Here is a 21,627-nt window from a genome sequence, read left to right as displayed (position 1 = left end):
CTTGGTTCGCATTGCCGGTAGTAAGTCAAACCTGTTTCCAGTGCACGTTGGCCTTTGTCACCGGTTCTGTTCATTATTTTTATGGACAGAATTTCTAGGCGCAGCCAGGGTGTAGAGGGGGTCTGGTTTGGGAACCACAGAATCTCGTCTCTGCTGTTTGTGGACGATGTGGTTCTGTTGGCTTTGTCAAATCAGGACCTTCAGCGTTCACTGGGGCGGTTTGCAGCCGAGTGTGAGGCGTCCGGGATGAAAATCAGCACCTCCAAATCCGAGGCCATGGTTCTCGACCGGAAAAAGGTGCTTTGCCCTCTTCAGGTCGGTGGAGTGTCCTTGCCTCAAGTGGAGGAGTTTAAGTATCTCGGGGTCTTGTTCACGAGTGAGGGACGGATGGAGCATGAGATCGATAGACGGATCGGTGCAGCGTCCGCAGTGATGCGGTCGCTGTATCGGACCGTCGTGGTGAAGAGAGAGCTGAGTAGGGGGGCAAAGCTCTTGATTTACCGATCGAGCTACGTTCCGATCCTCACCTATGGTCATGAGATTTGGCTCATGACCGAAAGAACGAGATCGCGGGTACAAGTGGCCGAGATGAGTTTCCTCCGCAGGGTGGCTGGGCACTCCCTTAGAGATAGGGTGAGGAGCTCGTTCACTCGGGAGGAGCTCGGTCACTCGGGAGGAGCTCGGAGTCGAGCCGCTGCTCCTCCACGTCGAAAGGAGTCAGTTGAGGTGGCTCGGGCATCTTTTCCGGATGCACCCTGGACGCCTCGCTGGAGAGGTGTTCCGGGCACGTCCCATTGGGAGGAGACCCAGGACACGCTGGAAGGATTACATCTCTCGGCTGGCTTGGGAATGCCTTGGGCTTCCCCCGGAGAAGCTGGGGGAGGTGTGTGTGGATCGGGAGGTCTGGGCGGCTTTGCTTGAGCTGCTGCCCCCGCGACCCGACTCCGGATAAAGCGGAAGAAAATGGATGGATGGATGGATGGATGTTACAGAATGATTACAGGGCCTTCTACATTCTATGTCTGGAATCTTACTTCTTACTTGAACTGTGAAAAAAAACACTCGTACATTACATATTTATAACCAGCTGTTATTGATAATAATTGGTTCAACTTCCATGTAACAGTCACTGACCCAGAGCCTACTCAAACATGATCACAGCATATCATCATGTTACTCTGCTCCATTGCCTCATATTGATGACAGACTTGGGTTGTGACAAACTGGACTGAAGTAAGTGTGTGTGATATTACTTTACAGTCAATCAGAAAATTTTGCCTATATGTTTGTGTGTGGTGGCAGATAATATACATTTTTGCTTAAGAATATAGGAAAGATTTTGTCCTGAGTTGTATGTATGTGTGTGGGAGTCCCTCAGACATAAGTGTGTGCCATCTGATTCTGTGCAGGATTACACAATAGGAAACACAGTGGGACACTGGTGAAGTTGTGTCAAGCACGCAAGATTCACACAGATGTGTAGGCTTTGCTGAAACATCCTCAAAGTTCAAAGACATCAGATTTGGATCTCACCGTGCTGCATGGGTTTTAGAATTTGTTCATCTGTCCATCCGTCTGTCTGTCTGTGAGTGAGATTACTCAAAAAGTTCTCTGTGAAACTGTCACATTTACAGAGAATTTATGAGAATCCAGTTGTGGGTTTTGAAACGTTTTATTTTCTTTTAAAAAGAAATGCAGGGATTTTTCATGTTTCTGTCCTTTTAGTCTTATTTATTTGTTTATTTCAACTTAATTTGACAGTGCACTGTGGTGCATTATTCAGCCATTTGATTTCTTTCTTTCTTTCTTTCTTTGGAAAGTGAATGGCAGACATAACAAAAAAATGTAATCTTTCATCTCACTGTCTGGCATGAAGTTGGGCTTTTTATGACTTATTTCTCTTACTGATATGTTCCCCTGTACATGCAGCAATTAGTGTGTGCCTATGGCCTATAGAGTTGTTCTCTTTGCTGGAGAATTCCAGGAATAGATGTTTAATTCCCTTGGAGACATTACTGATTATTTTTGAGCTACATAAATAAAATTGTAAATAAAATTAAATAAAATTTTTGTGCCATTCTTTTAAAAAGGTCTGAAACATTTATATTTGAGATGTGGTGATGGTACAGAAATTGTTGCATTGTAGAAAACAAAGAAGTTAAAGCATGCAGTACTGTTGCATTTCCTAATGCAAAATTCCAAATGTCTTGGGCATGACTTGCACATTCATAATCATTGTCTTTGACAGGAATAAATATGTAGTGCATGATATCTTTGTTATTTCTGGCTGTTATTTATGCTCATTATGTATTTTATTGCACTGTAGCCCCTAGAATATTGTAATGTTTTGTAAATATTTGTTAATCAGAGCCTGCATACTTATCACTATATTTTTCTAACTGCATAAGGCTGAGTGGCCACTGTGCAGCAGTCACTCTTGTTTTCCAGCAGTCTTCCATTTTCCTCCTGATCTCATTTTCTGCATCCTCCCCCCCCACCCCACCCCCACCCCCCCCACACACACACACACAGCTGCACCAATCTACTGCAGAGAGAGAAACAGAGAATAGGAGATGAAGGACAGGTTGTTCTGTGATGACACACCACACAGTGCAGTGTTGGACATCTTGTTCACATCAAGAGAAAATCTCTCACCTCTATCTATATGGTTATTTTTTTCATGGCATTTCCTATTAGGTAACTGTAGAAATTTGGACTGTAATCTGTAGAACATATAATGTACATTTAAGATAAATTCTGGTTTGGTCAGAACATAATTTTTCAATATTATTTCATATGATCTTCCATGATGTTTGTGTGGTTCTTTTTTCACCCCATCATTGCGTGTTCTCTGGAAACAGGGTGGGATGTGAGAAGTGGGATGAGTTGCCATAGCAACAACTGAGTCAAAGGCAGGACTGTACCATGTCTGAGTGAGCCACAGGGGGTTAGTCGCAGATGTAACATCTGATGTCTGGTGGTTCTGTGTATCTGTTGGTCCTGCAAAGACAAGAGTCACCCCTGTTGTCAGAAAAGAGATGCAGCGTCCATCCAATGCCTGTCCCCTGCAATGAGGGGAGAGAGGAGGGATAGAGGGTGATCATGCTACTGGTGCTATCAGATATGAAGGGGGGCTCTTTGTTTCTGCTATGTCTAGTATATTTTTGTAGCTCTTATATTTTATTGTTTTGCATTTTTCTATCTCACCTAGCTATGTTGTAGGAATATAATCTAAATTAAGCAGTTGCTGCTTTGTTTTGTTGAGTCTAAAATATTTGAATGTGTATTCACAGATGTACCCATCCTTATGCTGAACAACAGCAGGGGTACTGAGCAAAGCTGCTGATTAATAAGGCCTGGGGGTTTTCTCAGGGCATCGCCTTGAGGCCCTCTGCTGTTGCTGTGAGGGTAGTGACTGTCTGCAGCAGTGCTGTATTGTGGAAATGATACAGTATATACTTTGCTTTGACAGATTTGCTTCTGACATTTGACAATGTATTGGTGTAAACAGAGTTAGTCGTATGACACCAAATAATTTGTGCTTTGGAGTGAATGCATGATCATTTAAGTGGATCATTTGTAAATTGTCATACAGGGCCACAATGTCATGCATTTTTGCAAAGTAACCATGGCAATGTGTTAAAGCTGAAATGTGAAGACCCATACTCTTTTGCTCTTTTGTGTTTATTATTATCAGATTATTTTATTTTGCTTGTGTTTGTTAGTTGTGGACAGTTTCTTATGAGGTTACAAAAAAAAAAACAGATCACATATATTAAACATCACATTAAATCAAAATCCTGGTTTTTTTGTTTTGTTTTGTTTGTTTGTTTGTTTGCTTTTTGTGGAGTGGTAGTGTTTTCTCCTCCCTGCCACATGGCACATATATTGATTGCTGCATTTACGGCTGTATATAGAGAGACGACTACCACTCTAACAACTGTTTTTCCTCTTTTCTTTCTCTTCCATGTGTCCTTTTGCTACCTGGTGATGTTCCTGTGTCTTTCCTGACTTCCTGATGTAATTCTGGCTCATCAAATAAGGTAAGAAATATGTATTAATCTATATTATTCAAAGCAATGTTGCTAACACACAGTTTTACAAACTTTGGCGGTTCATTAAACAGATTGTTTTACACTGACAACTGAAGCACAACATGTTGCGCTCACAATAACAGACTGCAAATAAAAATTAAAGTAATACTTTATACTGCTGCACTGTCCAAATATCACACTTTGACACAGTTATTTCAAACATTTCCCACTTGTAACCAACACCATTGTGTCCATTTTGGAAGCTTTTAACATCTGCCACATGTTTGCAGAGATTGAAATGCCAACTTTTTGTTGTAAACATATATTGACAGTAAATCAGTTATCAGTCATTTGATGATCAAAGGTTATGAGAGTGAACAGAGAGCTGAGTAGGGGGGCAAAGCTCTCGATTTACCGATCGATCTACGTTCCGATCCTCACCTATGGTCATGAGATTTGGCTCATGACCGAAAGAATGAGATTGCGAGTACAAGCAGCCGAGATGAGTTTCCTCCGCAGGGTGGCTGCACGCTCCCTTAGAGATAGGGTGAGGAGCTCGGTCACTCGGGAGGAGCTTGGAGTCAAGCCGCTGCTCGTCCACGTCGAAAGGAGTCAGTTGAGGTGGCTCGGGCATCTTTTCCGGATGCACCCTGGACGCCTCGCTGGAGAGGTGTTCCGGGCACGTCCCACTGGGAGGAGGCCCTGGGGAAGACCCAGGACATGCTGGAGGGACTACATGTCTCGGCTGGCTTGGGAACGCCTTGGGGTTCCCCCAGAGGAGCTGGGGGAGGTGTGTGTGGATCGGGAGGTCTGGGTGGCTTTGCTGCCCCCATGACCCGACTCCGGATAAAGCGGAAGAAAATGGATGGATGGATGGATGGATGGATGGATGGATGGATGTTATGAGAGTGTGATTCACATGCATCATCATGTCACATCTGTAGCAAAAGAAAACTCCTCTCTCATATCTGAATACTAAGTAGCATTAGAACTATTTAAAACTTTTCATATCAACTCTAAATCAGATCAAATCAATTTTATTTATATAGCACCAAATCACAACAAACAGTTGCCCCAAGGCGCTAAATGACAACTAGTTTGACTATGATAAGTATTATAACCATAATGAGAGCGCCTTGCTCGTAGAGTGCAAACCTCCACCAACACTAGTTTCTAGTTCCACAAAAGTTTTACTTTGGAAAAAATGTTCAAGGTCAAAGTCCTGTTACAAGTGACTTTCATAAAGTTTTTTGTGGTGGTGTCAGTTTTTTTTTTTTTCAACTTTTTTGGTTTCTGAATTCTTTTTCAGATAATTTGCACAGAACATTGGTTAGGGCTCCTTCACACATAACATGATTGAAGCTGACAAGCGCACAAAGGAGGAATTGCATGCCATTCATGAAAAATCGCAGCCACCTCCAACTCCTCGTATACCTGTCGCTATAATTATTTGGGCACACGAGTGGCTGAAAGACAGAGAGTGATCTGTGAGAGCCCATTCGACCCCTCTCAAGTCAGGTGTCAGACAAATTCCAGGTGACACACACGAACATCCAACACAACTCGCTTGACACTTAGAAAATGTGTGGCCATTCGTGCTGTCAGCAAGAAAACAGTGAGCAGATGATGACTTTCGAGCTAGATGTGAAATTTGTCTAAGTGTAGCGGCTGCACTCTGCATTGTGTTGTTATGACTCCGCCCATTTGCTCCCCTCGGCATGGGAGTCGGACTCTCTAACCAGAAGGCTAAAACCCAAGGCTCTGGCCTTGTGACCAGAGAATCCTTTTGAGCTGTTAGGAGTGAGGTTTACTAACTACATCTGCACAGCAACACCTGCTGGCCTCCGTTACACTCACCCCCTTAAACTCACTCCTATCCGGGTCACGGCACCATTGTAGTGGCTGCACTCTGCGTTGTGTTGTTATGACTCTGCCCATTCGCTCCCCTCGGGATGTGAGCTCACGAGCTCCGGCTTGGGAGTCGGACTCTCTAACCAGAAGGCTAAAACCCAGGGCTCTGGCCTTGTGACCAGAGAATCCTTTTGAGCTGTTGGGAGTGAGATTTACTAACTACATCTGCACAGCGACACCTGCTGGCCTCCGTTACATAAGTGCCCCCATGACTGTGGCATTGCAAAAAACCAACACACATGTGGCATGCCAGAGTGTTAGCTCCCCCCGCAACACATGTGCCATGCATGTGAATTGCGTGTGTGTTGCATCATCCGACCCCCCCACCTCGCCCATCCGCAAGACATGTGGAGTGCCGGGGATGGAGGGGTGGGAGCGCACTTGCATGAACTGCTGATATGAATGTACAGATGGGGACTGGCCAGCCACATCAGAGCGCACACAGCATGGCGAGCCGCCTCCCAGCTGCTGACCAGAGACTCACTCACAGCTACAAATAACAGGTCAGTGCACATGACGTGTCATATTAAAAACACAGAGACCACAGCCAGGACAGGCATATTAATAAGTACTGCACTACCTACATACACAATTACATAACAAATAACTAAAAAATAATTATCACATAACAGAGAGTGACACGCTGGTGTGTGCGCTGAACTGACAGGGGGCATGGCCGCCGACAGCAACAGTTGTTGAGATCTCCGGTTCTGGACATCCCAGCTGGGGAGCACGTACTGTGTTTTGACAGACATCACCTAACAACTGTCCACTGTGGCACGCGTGTGTCTGCTTGCTGCTCTCACATGGACATACATAAACACATATATCGCTGTTGCGACCGGCTGGGGCAAGTAAGCGCACGGCACACACATTGACAGGCTGTTCCAGGTGAAACGGACCGTCAGATCATAACACGCAGTGGGCGATGTAAATATTACATCACCCACATGAGCTCTGTTCCACATGACGCGGTGTGTGTCCTGGGGCGCGCCATCCACAGGGCATACCTGTCAGACCAGACACACGCGCGGGGCCAGCTAGACAAGCCAGGCCAGCAGATGTGGACATGATAAGAGCGCACTGCTTCATTCATCTCTTGTCATGACTGTACGTCTATGACCATGGGTCATCTACAGAGGAACACACTGTTCATACTTGTACTCTCTGCTCAGTAAGAGGGATTAAATAAAATGCAGTGTTTTTTTTATGGTGTGTGGTTTTATTTTTTCCTCCACAGCAGAGGCGAGATGTGGTGCAACACGTTCCAGCTGTTTTTTTGTCTTTCCTCCACAACAGCGGCAATTACGGTGCTTTTCTCTTTTTTTAAAATACGTTTATCTCCTTGTTGATTTTAGCCATTAGCCATTTTACACTCTGATTATAGGACAGTGAGGATAGTGTAGTGGTAAAGTTTCTGTCTGTTAATCAAAGCATTTAGAAATTGCAGGTTCCAATTCCATGGGTGGCCTGTTTTTTTTTTCCACAGCAGCTGCGCAATATCATTCCACATGCTCAGCTGCTCGCACTGGGTTCCCGCTGCGACAGTGTTGTGCACGCTCATGCGTGTGCACAAAACTGTCACAACAGGTTCATTCACGCCTGCCCAACCGTGTCCCGACGTCAGCTTGATGTTTTCATGGTTCGCTCACTCGGGCTGTTTTGCTGTGATTCACCTGAATTCCTCGCGCTATGTGTGAAGGGGCACTTATCTTTGCTATCTTTGCTATGCACAATTTATCACTCCAAGTTATCACTCGGTTTCTGACTGATAACTGGAAGATAGACAAATAGGCATAAAACTGGAACTTCCATCCAATTTTGGTGGTGTAGTTACATCATAACAGAAAAGTTAGAGTGATTGAGGCACTTTTAATTGAGATATAAGCTAAAATGTACACCAAATGAGCTTTTCAGTATTAAATTCAAATGTCCATCAATTACGCAATCTGGATCAGGCACTAGTGAGTGGCAGTCTGCACCTCACTTTCAAATACGAGAGTGATTGGGGCATGTTTGATTAAGATATAATGTAAAATATACATTAAATAGTGTTTTCACAATGTCAGATTAAAATGGCCACAAAATCTGTAATCTGGATCACATCTGGATCAAACTTGGTCAAGGATACCATCCTACATAACACTCTAAAATATGAAAGAAATTTGATCTTTTTTTGACAGAGTTGTGAATTTTTGAAAATTTGTTCAATGTTAAGGGCCCCTTCACACATAGTGCAAATATAGTTGATTTGCGTACAACTCCAGGGCGACACACAGCGGTAGAGTCATACAAGCACACCACAAAACATTGCGCCAATGGGCAGGGGTGCACGACACCGACACGACGGTTCATGCACGCGACAGTGTCTGGTGAGCAGGCTCGCATTGTGTTCCATGAGACAAGCTGCACTACATCGTGCTGCTTATGTGGAGGAAAATGAAATAAAACCAGCTGTATAATTAGTGAATATCACTGGGTTGATATAAGGGGATGCAATATAGAACCCCGTGGTTAAATAACCCTGATTTAAAAAAATCACTCATAGGATTTAAACCCACATACTCTGATTACCAGACAGACATTCTACCACTGCATCACAATTGCTGTCTTGTATCAGGAGCGTGAAATGGCTCAAATCAACAAGCAGACAAAAGTATTTTCTAAAAAAATAAGACAAACGCTGCGATAAACTGACCAAACAGCATCTGCGACGGTGTATTTCTGCTGCTATGTGACTAAAAGTGGCATGTTTGTTGTACTGTTGGCCTGTCATATGGTACTGCGGTGCACCTCTCACTGTCCTATCAGACAGACGCAATGTCCACATAAACTGACGGTCCAGTCCAACTGCAACAGCCTGTCAGTGTGCGCGCTCTCCAGCCCGTCGCAGAAGCAATATATGTTTTTTGATGTGAGGACTGCAAGCACACACACACACACGTGTCTGTCAAAACATGGTGCGTGTTCTGTGGTTCTGATGTCCAGACCAGAGATGTGAACAGCTGCAATGTACCCTTCTGTTCAGCGCACAGACCAAGGTTTCACTGTCTGATCAGATGACAGGTGCCGCGTCTGGGGGGGGTAGCGCGTGAACCACCCACATGCACGTGTTGGGGGGAGAGGGAGGAAGAGCACGACACATGCGCACATATGTTGTGGGGGGAGCTGACAATCTGTGGCACTCCACATCTCAGCAACTCCACAGTCATGGGGCACTTACACAAATTTCAGAGCAGCATGACAGTGACTGTCTGCAGTCTGTTGTCATGCCAAGAGTGCAACTGGCCACACATTTTCTAAGTGCCATGTGAGCAGTGTTAGATGTTCATGCATGTCACCTGGAATTTGGCCAACACCTGCCGCGAGAGGGTGCGATGGGTTCGCACAGCGCACATGCTGTCTTTCAGCTGCTGGTGTGCGCAAGTTGTTGTAGCAACAGGTGTATGAGGCGTTACAGGCAGGTACGATTCCACATGTTTTGCATACAATTCTTGCTTTGTGCACACCTCGACCAAACTTCACACTATGTGTGAAGGGACCCTAAAGATTGGGATTTTTACAATTTTCCAAAATTTTTCCTGACTTTGACCTATGACCTTTAAAAGTGAATCAGTTCTTGCCTATCAGGATTTGAATCTTCAGTAAACATTTCATAATGATACTGTATATGGCTGTTCACAAACAGATAAACAAACAAACAAGGATGAAATATTACTTTGTGCATACACCCTTTTTCCAGGCTGCCACTGTACTTCACAGTGAAAATGCCAAGACACTTGGACACTACCAGACTCAGGGATCTGTTAAAGTAATGCTAACATTTACATGCATACAATACTATCTCATAATTTAACCTATGACCTGTTATACTGGACACACACCCACTTTACAGAGACCATTTTAAAACATTAATGCAAGGCCATTATTTTATTCATCATTTTTCACTCATGTGTTATCAGGAAATAAAATAATGAGCTACCACTGGAAAACAAAGTAAAGCACATGTAACATTAAAGCAGAACAATTATATTGAAAAGACATCATGGTCCCAGAGTTATGTACAATATTTACTTCCTATCAACTATCACCAAGCCTTCACCAGTGGAAAAAATCAAATGTGGTAAAGAAAACTGACATTAACATGTCAGCTTAAAACACACATATCAACTTAATAAAACCCCACAATAACACACAGTTCTACCCTTATTAAAACTACATAGAATTAAACCACATTTACACTAAAAACTATAAATCACGGCAATGCATTGTGACAATAGAGTACTAGTGTTGAAGGCTTCTTTAATGAGACACATAGATAAAAGTTTGATTGTTAAAACCATAGTTTGTTGTGTTGATATGTTCAAATGTATTACATTCTAATATGTTGTAAATATTTTTGCTCATCCACATAAATAAATAATGCTCAAATAATTCATTGTAAAGCATGAAAATACACATCACATACTGAACATCATAAGTCAGGGTCTTTGTCTTACAGCATATTTCATTGTATATGTTGGTATAACACTGGCCACCCATTGTCTCAGCTGCATATGAATAATGGTCAAGTGCATAGTCATATTTTTACATGTAAATTATGAGTGTATGGAAACAGGATGACACAACCATGCTGACATCAGACATCAGATCTGAAAGCAGCAGCCTTTGAGAGTTTGCATGTTTTCCATGCCTGTGTGCATGTGAATAAAAACTGTTTCAACAGGGCAGTCTATCATGATGATAGTGGTACATTTTAAACATGAATAACATGAACATGCACTTGGTATGTGGACATAGGAATTCCTCATTTTGCATTGATTGATGGGGAAACACTGACATCCTGTGTGATGAGTGACGAGAGGTTGAATGCTGTGTTTCAGAGTTCTTTGTTAATATTTTTGAAGGAGCTCTGTGATGTTTATGTGGTCCCATTTTTTTTTGGGGGGGGGAGTCGTTTTGTATTAATTTATTCGATTTAATCAGTAAAATTTTGTCAGGTATGGTTTTCATGTGGCCTGCCCCTTTATATCTCCCCGGTGTGACTGCCAACAGCTGTCTGAGCTGCAGCACAGCGTTAGGCCGCCTGTGTGGCGCTGTCCACACCCGTGGTGCTGAACACAGCTCCAGAGTTCTCCCCCTCCCTCTCTTTATCTCTGCCTCTCTATATCTCCCTCTGTCGCTCACCTCGACGCATGACCACTTTCATCATTCAGTTTATTTTTTTCATTATGTGCATTAAGTTGCAATATATTGTCATTCAATATTAATTATTAAAATCGAATATATCATAATGCGCAGTGCTGAAATTGTATTTTGTACATTATTTGAGTCCACATATTATTCTGATCCACATGCTTTTGCTAAATTAAAATAAATATTTCCCTACTCTTGCACGTGATGTGCATGAGAAAAAAAAGGGACAGTGAGAAAGAAAACAGCGTTAAATGCCTTCTTGCACAAGCTAGACTCCCTCTCCCTTTGAATTTGTTCGATATGGGCATTTTCTTCTGGCTCCTCACTCAGTTATTTCTCTGTGCGTGTGGGGCTGTCTATCTGTCTGTGTCCACCAGAAGGCACCGAAGAGCCTTGTCTGCCACACAGCCTCAGAGAACATGCATGGACATGAGAGATAGACATGCAGGCAGAAATGGTTTATATGGGCTAAAAGATAGATAGATAGATAGATAGATAGATAGATAGATAGATAGATAGATAGATAGATAGATAGATAGATAGATAGATAGATAGATAGATAGATAGATAGATAGATAGATAGATAGATAGATAGATAGATAGATAGATAGATAGATAGATAGATAGATAGATAGATAGATAGATAGATAGATAGATAGATAGATAGATAGATAGATAGATAGATAGATAGATAGATAGATAGATAGATAGATAGATAGATAGATAGATAGATAGATAGATAGATAGATAGATAGATAGATAGATAGATAGATAGATAGATAGATAGATAGATAGATAGATAGATAGATAGATAGATAGATAGATAGATAGATAGATAGATAGATAGATAGATAGATAGATAGATAGATAGATAGATAGATAGATAGATAGATAGATAGATAGATAGATAGATAGATAGATAGATAGATAGATAGATAGATAGATAGATAGATAGATAGATAGATAGATAGATAGATAGATAGATAGATAGATAGATAGATAGATAGATAGATAGATAGATAGATAGATAGATAGATAGATAGATAGATAGATAGATAGATAGATAGATAGATAGATAGATAGATAGATAGATAGATAGATAGATAGATAGATAGATAGATAGATAGATAGATAGATAGATAGATAGATAGATAGATAGATAGATAGATAGATAGATAGATAGATAGATAGATAGATAGATAGATAGATAGATAGATTGATTGATTGATTGATTTTATGTCTATTGCAGCTTTTTTAATAACAATAATTATCGGATCATTAGTCAAGTGTACTATAGTTTGCACTCATGCGCCCTTGCTGGAGATGCTTATTATCATTGATTATTGAATACAGTCTCTGTCTGTCTGTAATTAATTGTTTGTTATATTGTATGTCTGACTGAAACAGGTCTCTCTTGAGAACAAGACTTTGTTTCTCAATTAGACTACATATATAAACAAGGCAGTCAGAGCAGACTTCACCCCATTCATGCAATAGTGGAATATTACAATTAATAAAACCATTTTTCTCAAATAATTTGTGAAAATAAAAAAAATACTTTTTTCTATAAAAAAAGAAATCACAACATGCCCAATAACTCATCCCACAACATATCACGTATATTGGTCAACTGTTGATTATATTTCCTCAGTGATGTGTCATCAGCCAGTACATGCACAGTACTCCAATGACTCATCCCTACATGATCAGACCTGCATTGATATACAACCACCGGGCTGTGATATACATATATTTTTTTTTCTCCACCTGGACATGTCACATGACCAAGCAGCATCAACCCACATCTGCTCAACTTGCAACAGAGACTGCCCACTTCTGCATCTGCCTACACAGCCACACAAGGCGTAGTATCCAACAGTGACATTCTCCTGGTGCAGCCATCATCTCCAGAGACAGAAGGATGCCACAGACAATGAGAACTTGTCACAATAGGAATAAGAAAGTCCAATGACACATCCCAAAGCATGTCATGACATGTTATGACAGCATGCTCCCATCACACAATGAGTCACATTTTCATGATGTGTTTGTTTTTATTTTACTATTGATTGATTGAGTTTATTCAGTAAAATAATGCACAAGTTACAGGTATAATGTACATTAAAATACACAGATAGCACAAAAAAGTGAAAAACACTTATTTCCATGTGGTCCAGATAGAATCAAATGACAAAATAGGGGTAAACGTGAAAATAAAATAAACTTAATAATACTAATAAAAAATACTACTACTACAACTACTAAATGGTAAATGGACTGCATTTATATAGCACTTTTCCATCTGCATCAGATGCTCAAAGCGCTTTACAATAATGACTCACATTCACCCTGATGTCAGGGTGCTGCCATACAAGGCACTCACTACACACCAGGAGCAATAGGGGATTAAGGGCCTTGCCCAAGGGCCCTTAGTAATTTTCCAGTCAGGTGGGGATTTGAACCGAGGATCTTCTGGTCTCAAGCCCAACACCTTAACCACTAGACCATCACCTCCCCCACTCCCCCAGTACTACTACTACTACTGACACTAATGACAAAGTGACAAAGTGACAAAGTTTTTTTATTCTGCACACAAAATATTCAAATAGAAAAAAATGAACAATTCCACAAACAAACACAGACAAAACTAGTGAGTCCGAAAGGGTGTGGGCTGAAGCAAAGCTTATTAGCGCCCACCCCTGCTAGTACAAGTCCAACAATTCTAATCAGTCATATTTACATAAATACAAATTCACTACTACATGTCGACACACAGACATACACATCAATATACTATTCACTTATAATTATATTTATATAGTACCAGATCACAAGAAAATCGAATCAAGGCACTTTACGCCAGTAAGGACTAACCTTACCAACCCCCAGAGCAAACACTAGGCAACTGTGGTGAGGAAAAACTCCCTATAAGGAAGAAACCTCAAGCAGACCAGGCTCTTGGGGATGACCCTCTGCTTGGGCTGTGCCATATATACCTATATACATACGTATATACTTTACAAACATAAATATATACATACATATACACAGTCACTTATATACATATACACCTACCCATATCTATATATCTACATACGCATATATAGGCGTACGTATACGTACATACGCTAATATTCATAATAATAATAATAATAATAATTATTATTATTATTATTATTAGACAATACATAAATCAAAAATACATGAAATTAAAAGATAATCAAAGGATTTAATTACTGGTGACAAAACTGATCAAATAAAAAAATTCTTAATTCTTGTTAGCTGTTTGGCTTCCACTAAGCGAATGGTCAAGCTCAACACCCAAGTATATAACATAGGATTTGCTGATGATTTTTTGACCATCACAGGTGACATCTAATGACTCATTACCATGGAGTCTGCACTTGGAACCAAAAAAGATTGATTCCATCAGAGCAAGATGAAGAGAGAGCTTGTTTTCAATGAGCCAGCCCTTGACTGATTCAAGTTCCAATGACAGATCCTGCTGTATATCAGCAGTATTTTTGCAAGCTATCAGGAGAGCAGAATCGTCTGCATCAGGAGTTTGCATTTTACTGCTGGAGGAGGTATATTGTTAATGTAAACTAAGAACAAAAAGGGTCCTAATATTGACTCCTGGGGAACATCACAGACCACAGTTGCAGCTGAGGAGATGAAGGCACCAACTTCAATTCATGCCAGACTGTAGCTTATACAGTTTAAAGTTGTCCACAAATTGCATTACTTTAAAATCAAGCTAAATAGACTTTTTCTTATGTTTCACCAAAATGTGGCAAAAGTAAAGTATGTGATGGTACATTGGGATATTTATTTATTAATTTATTTATTTTCCCTGTGCTTAAAAAAATCTTTCGATTGTATACTAAAAGTATATATACTTATAAGTATATAGAAATATGTAGCATAAGAAAACAATAAGGCCTGATGTTTTAACTGTGATACTTGGGTGTTCTGATGAGACATGGTCCTACACTCATTCAAATCAACAAACAAACATGTTTGGTATGGCTATTGCAAAGAGATATATTCTGAGAGAATGGAAATCTGTAGCACCTCCCTGTGATATGGTTTTGTTTGTACCTTGAAGAGATATGCTATAAACTATCAGACAATCACAACAACTTTGTAAAGATCTGGGGGCTTTTATAGACCACACATAAAGGAGGACTCGGCTTGATGTCTTGCAACACTGAAGTATAAATCATTACAAATAAGTTACTGCACTTGATTTAATTCTGTTTGTTGTCTAGGCACTGATGTGTCATGTATCCGTTTCAAAACTGGCAGTCTGTTTTGTTTTTTGTTTTGTTGTTTTTTTGTTGTTGTTGTTGTTGTTTTGAGGAGTGGGGTGTTGTGTGTGAGTGTACTTTTTTGTTTCTGTTCTTACAGAATGGAAATGTTATTAAATATAATTGAAAAAAAAAGTTGATTGGAGAAAGAAGTGCAGAAAATGATCTCAAATGCTTTAAAATGGCATCAAATCCAGAAAGAAGTGGAAGAAAACAAAAAACACCATTCAAATGGATCAAAGAATAGACAGAATGACAAAGACTCAGACAATTATCAGCTCCAGGGTGATCAAAGAAAGTCTGAATTTACCTATGAGTACTGTAACAATTAGAAGAGGTCTATGTGAAGACAAGCTATGGACAAGAAGCCCCCAAAAATTTCCATTGTTGAAAAAAAAAAATCACATGTTCTGAAGAAATCGAGAGATTTATCACATACCAAGGATCATGGATCAGTTTATGCCACAGAGGAAATGTCCTTGAAATGGGTGTTTCTACAAGACAATGACCCCAAACACACCAGCAAGTGAGCAGCATCTTTGTTCCGGTACAACAAGATTAACGTTATGGAGTGGCCAGCCCAATTCCCAGACCTTAATCCAATGGAAAACATGTGGAGTGACATCAAAAATACTGTTTCTGTGACAAAACCAAGAAATGCAGAGGAATTGTGGAATGTAGCCCAATCAATCTCAGCTGGAATACCTGTTGACGTGGTAACAGAAGTTGGTTGACTCCATGCAACACAGATGTGAAGCAGTTCTCAAAACCAATGGTTATACAACTAAATATTAGTTCAGTGATTGACAGAAAAGATAAATATTCAAATATTTTTCAGTTCATATAGTAAATGTTTGAGTTTGTAAAGAAAAATGTGAACAACATTCCCCTTTCTTCACTTTCTGTAAAGTAATAAATTTGGTAATTTTTCTTCATGTTTTGATTTGGAATAGAATGTACAGTGTTTACAATGCATTTGCATGTATGGAAATAAAAGCTACTATAAGGGAAAAAAAACTGTACCATGCTTCATCTATTTCTTTACATTGTAACACATCAGACTAGTTGAATGACTGTAGTTTAACACTAAATAACTCTTTGGTGTAGTTCTTTAATGATCTAAGCTTAACAGTATAGTGTTTACTGAAGACTTTTTTTAATCTTACGAGTACAGTATACTAACATATGATCTGAAAGACCACTTTCAATGACACCACGCTGACTAATTTTGTGTGGGTCAGAAACCATGATTAGATCTAATATTGTCAAGCTGGTGTTGGTGACTCTAGTTAGGCTACAGATCAGATGATGGAGATCAAACAGACATGAATTGTTAAAGTTGTACACAGGTTTGGTTACTGATGGAACTAATACTGTTATAATCAGTATTAAAATCACCTAAAAAAAAAATATACTCGGAATCAGAAAGGTTTGTGCATTTACTGCAAGAGTCTTCAAGTAGGTTGTAAAAATCACTGTCAGTAGGGGGTCTGTAGCATACTCCAACAAGGATGGTCTTAGTCTTTGGTCAATCCAGGTGGTTTTAGAAGTATCCTCAATATCTCTGTGGGGACCAAAGGTCAGACATGACTGCATGTAGACACAAACACTACCACCTGTATGACACTGATCATGTCTCTATATCTGCTAACCCAGAATACTGCTCTGGGAATCAAAGACAGAATTGTCGAGCCAGGTCTCTATGACAGCAATGACAGCAGGGCAACCTTGCGGCGCAGTGACAAAAATTTCTTCAAATTTGTGGAGGGGACTCCGGCTGTTGACATGGATGAAGTGGAAGCCCTTTGCGGAGAAGCAGTCAAAGTCACTCACAGATCACGATCTGCTGTCGGGTGGATGAGATATCATCTGGGGCAGAATCAGCAACATCTGGTGTTGGAACCGTCAGTTGAGGAGTTGGTGTAGGGTCTTCAGACTCAGACACACAGTGCTATTTCTAACCCTACCCCTTATGGTTGCCCTAACCATAACCATGCCCCCCCCCCCCCCCCCCAGCATCACCCCACATCTCGTGCTCCCGTCACACACGTGGCACTGTTCCTGACAGTATCACGAACCATGGATTCATTTACTCATTTACTTTTCATGATGCCAACATGAAATGGCATGAGATTGGATTCATTTTGGAAGCTTTCCTCCCATGGTAAATATGTACTTGTGTGGGGTGTATATATATATATATATTCAAGAAACATATTTTACAAAATAGGTAAAATTATTATTATTTTCTTCTCTTTTTTTTTTTTTTGTCAGTTTTAAATTTTGTGATTCAGCTACTGGTCCGGTATATCTGTGGTATTGTATTAGTTGGCCATTTACACTTGATTGCGTGCCTTACCAAATGTGGAAACAGACACAAACAGACACACAGAGCCCCTAAAAACATTAAAGGAGAAATAAAAAAGCAGGGAAAAGCGCATTCCCCAGTAAAACGTGGATAAACGTCACTACTTTGGAGACATGTACTGATTGTGCGATTGGATGCAATAAATGGATTGTGCCAACCAATAAGACGCAGAGCTTCACACAGAGATCTACTCTCTCTCTCTCTCTCTTTCTCTCTCTCTCTCTCTCTCTCTCTCTCTCTCTCTCTCTCTCTCTCTCTCTGTCTCTCTCATATCGTGGAGCTTCAGCATCGCAGCCGTGACAGTGTTCAGCAGAGGGACACAGACACAAAGCATGACTGTCGCTGCAAAGGCGTCGACATTGGATTTCATATTTTTCATCCTTCACCATTTCACAAACTGGAATTGGAGTGAAGAGAGAAGGTTTATGTGGCTCGAGGAATAATGTGGATCAAACCAGCATCGTGGCAGCTTTTTTTATGGTGCCATTTTCTTCTGTGGAGTACAATAGATGGACAGATTCGCTACACCATCCCAGAATAACTGAAACGGGGGTATGTGGTCGGAAATCTGGTGAAAGATTTAGGTTTGGTTGTGTCTGACCTTTACCGTCGTAAATTGCGGATAACCTCAGAAGCTGGTAAACAGTATTTTAATATAGATTTGTCAAAGGGAGAGCTGGCGGTGTCTGACAGAATAGATAGGGAGGAGCTCTGTGGACAAAGAGCGTCATGTCTTCTGCCTTTGGAGCTCGTGATAGAAGCGCCTCTGCAACTGTACAGAGTGGAGATTGAAATCCAAGACACAAACGATAATTCCCCGAGTTTTTTCACAAAAGAGAAAGTGCTAAAAATCGCAGAGCTTGTTAATTCAGGCGCCCGATTTCCTTTAGAAAGCGCGCAGGATCCCGATGTGGGTCCTAATTCTGTGCGCTCTTACCTCATCAGCAAAAACGATCATTTCAAACTGGTTGTTAAAAATCATAAAGACGGGAGAAAAATCCCCGAACTCGTGCTTGAAAAACCTCTCGATCGGGAAAAGCTGCCGATCCACAATCTGATCCTGACTGCTGTGGATGGCGGAGACCCCGTGCGTTCTGGAACATGTGAAATTACCGTTATAGTGCTCGATATCAACGATAACGCACCACAGTTTGAAAGGCAGATGTATGAGACAAACGACAGCGAAAAAGCAGTGCCTGGATCTGAAATACTGCACCTGAAAGCCACTGATCCAGATGAAGGTCTGAATGGAGAAATTGGATATTATTTCGCAGAGCAAACAGCAGAATTAATTTTATCATTATTTGACATTGAAGCCGTGACTGGAGCTGTTGTTGTAAAAAGTGTTTTAGACTATGAAACAAACGCTTTGCACAGGTTTGACGTGACTGCTAAAGACAAAGGTAATCTGGAGCTAGATGGGCACTGTGCCGTGGAAATTAAAATTCTTGACCTGAACGACAATATTCCTGAAATAATAGTGACATCTTTAACGTCACCTGTCCCAGAAGATTCTGCGGCAGGAACCGTAATTGCGCTGCTAAGTGCAAAAGACGCAGATTCGGGCGACAATGGCCGTGTTAAATTAAACATCCCTTCCGAATCTCCTTTTAAACTAAATCCATCTGTGTCCAATCATTACACATTAGTGACGAATGCACCGTTAGACCGCGAAAAGAACAGCCAGCACAGCGTCAAAGTAACTGCAGTGGACTGCGGGAAACCGCCGTTATCCAGTGAAAAACTAATAACGGTTGAACTGTTAGACGTAAATGACAATCCGCCAGTTTTTTCCCAGCCTTCCTACGTAGTATATGTGAAAGAGAATCGTACACCTGGCAACATTTTGTGCTCCGTGTCAGCATCCGATGCTGATTTGGGTGAAAACTCCAAAATCTCTTACTCTATCCTGGACTCTAAAGTGCAGGACGTGTCTGTGTCATCTTATGTCTACATTAACTCAGATAACGGCAGCATCTACAGCATGCACTCGTTTGACTATGAGAAGCTGAAGGTGTTTCAAATTCAGGTGCAGGCAAAGGACCAGGGCTCTCCATCTCTCAGCAGCAACGTCACTGTCCATGTTTTTATCCTGGACCAGAACGACAATGTCCCCGCTGTTATTTACCCCTCCTCCGCTGCCCTGGGCTCCCTGTCTCATCAGAGGATGTCCCGCTCGGCTAAAGCGGGACACCTGGTCACCAAAGTGACGGCCGTGGACGCTGACTCGGGACATAACGCGTGGATCTCATATAAAGTGTCGGAGGCCACAGACGCGTCTTTGTTCACTGTCAATCAGTACACAGGGGAGGTGAGGACTAAACGTGCTGTGTCCGAGCACGACGAGTCCTCTCAGAGGCTGCTTATAGAGATCAAGGACGACGGAGAACCGGTCCAGTCTGCCACGGTCACCGTGTCCATCCTGCTGGAGGACAGTCTGCACGAGCCCATCTTGGGCCTGCGGCACAAAGTGTCCGAGCCCAGCAAGAAAAGTGGGAGAATCGCCCTTTATCTGATCGTGTCTCTGTCCTCGGTGTCTGTGCTGTCTCTGGTGACTTTTGTCATCTTAGCTGTTAAATGCATCAGGACCAGCAGAAGCAGCGGAAGTTGAGACTGTGACGATTACAAGAACCCCAACAGGAACCTGCAGATTCAGCTCAACACTGATGGACCCATTAAGTACGTGGAGGTCCTGGGAGGAGACATGTTGTCTCAGAGTCAGTCCTTCAGGTCCTGTCTGTCTCCCATGTCAGAGTACAGTGATTTCACTTTGATTAAGCCCAGCAGCACCACTGACTTTAAGGACATGATCAGTGTCCTGGATGCATCTTTACCTGACAGCACCTGGACCTTTGAGAGCCAACAGGTGAGATGAATAACCTTTGAATTATTTCACTTTGTTTTCCTGTTTTCCATTTAAATTCTAAGCTACAACTTTCATATATATCTTTGGAATAAGTGATTTGTCTCTGTCTTATTTGTATCTATTTTATCTGACTTTGTCAACTTAAAAACCAAAATACACACCGTGAATTTTTTTGACATACATACAAAAGAGTTTTTTCCACTGTTAATAGCTTTGAGAGCCAACAGGTGAGAACAAACCAGAGCTGATATTCTGTCATGAGTTTATAAATCACTCCTAATCTCACGATAAGATGGTGTTTGTGTTGTCTTTTAAAACTCCAGTTTATATAATTTGCTTTTGTGTTTCTGTTCAAGTTGGGTGATAGTGTCGTGCATTCTGGAAGTTGTGCTTTTGAACAGTTAATAATAAGGTCAGGGTCATATCACTTAGTCTGCTGTTATTACATTTAAATCAAAAATCCTGGAGTTATTATTTTTCCTAATTGCCTTCGTGTCTCCTCCATGTTGTGTGTTTAATGCCACCAACCGAGAGAGGAGGACGGAGCTTGTATCATGTTTCTGTGCGTCAAGAATTAAAGGAGCATTTCGGAAAAAATGTGTAGGTTGGCTTGTCAAGGAGGAGTTAATTAAATGTTGGTGGCGACCATCATCTGAATCCATTTTGTTTGCTCTTATCTCATTCTTGCTTGACACAACATATGATGTGAAACTTATTCATTCTCCACCTGGACTTCTTTGTTGAAATCTCCAATATCTAAAAGGAATTAATTGTCTGTGTTACTACATGATGTGAGAATCTAAACTGTCTCAGCATTTCCACTGTTTTGTGACATGGTGTTGCCATTGACTCTGCATCCCAGCCCGTGTGTGGATGCGGGTTAGATGGGAAAATTTCATAGTTTAAGTACCATAATATTAAGAGCATTGTGATCACAATGAC

The 21,627-nt window shown here is 41.2% G+C and overlaps 1 protein-coding gene across 26 annotated transcripts in view; it reads left to right on the top strand.

The window, feature by feature from the left end:
* Positions 1-21,627, top strand: part of LOC117519820 (protocadherin gamma-A11-like) — a 911,360-nt gene that overhangs the window by 827,083 nt on the left and 62,650 nt on the right. The window lies entirely within an intron of this gene.

The sequence above is a fragment of the Thalassophryne amazonica genome, chromosome 11 (assembly GCF_902500255.1).
Source record: "Thalassophryne amazonica chromosome 11, fThaAma1.1, whole genome shotgun sequence".
NCBI classification, from domain to species: Eukaryota; Metazoa; Chordata; class Actinopteri; order Batrachoidiformes; family Batrachoididae; genus Thalassophryne; species Thalassophryne amazonica.
The sequence above is the reverse complement of the archived record's forward strand: the minus strand, read 5'-3'. Positions and strand labels throughout refer to the sequence as shown.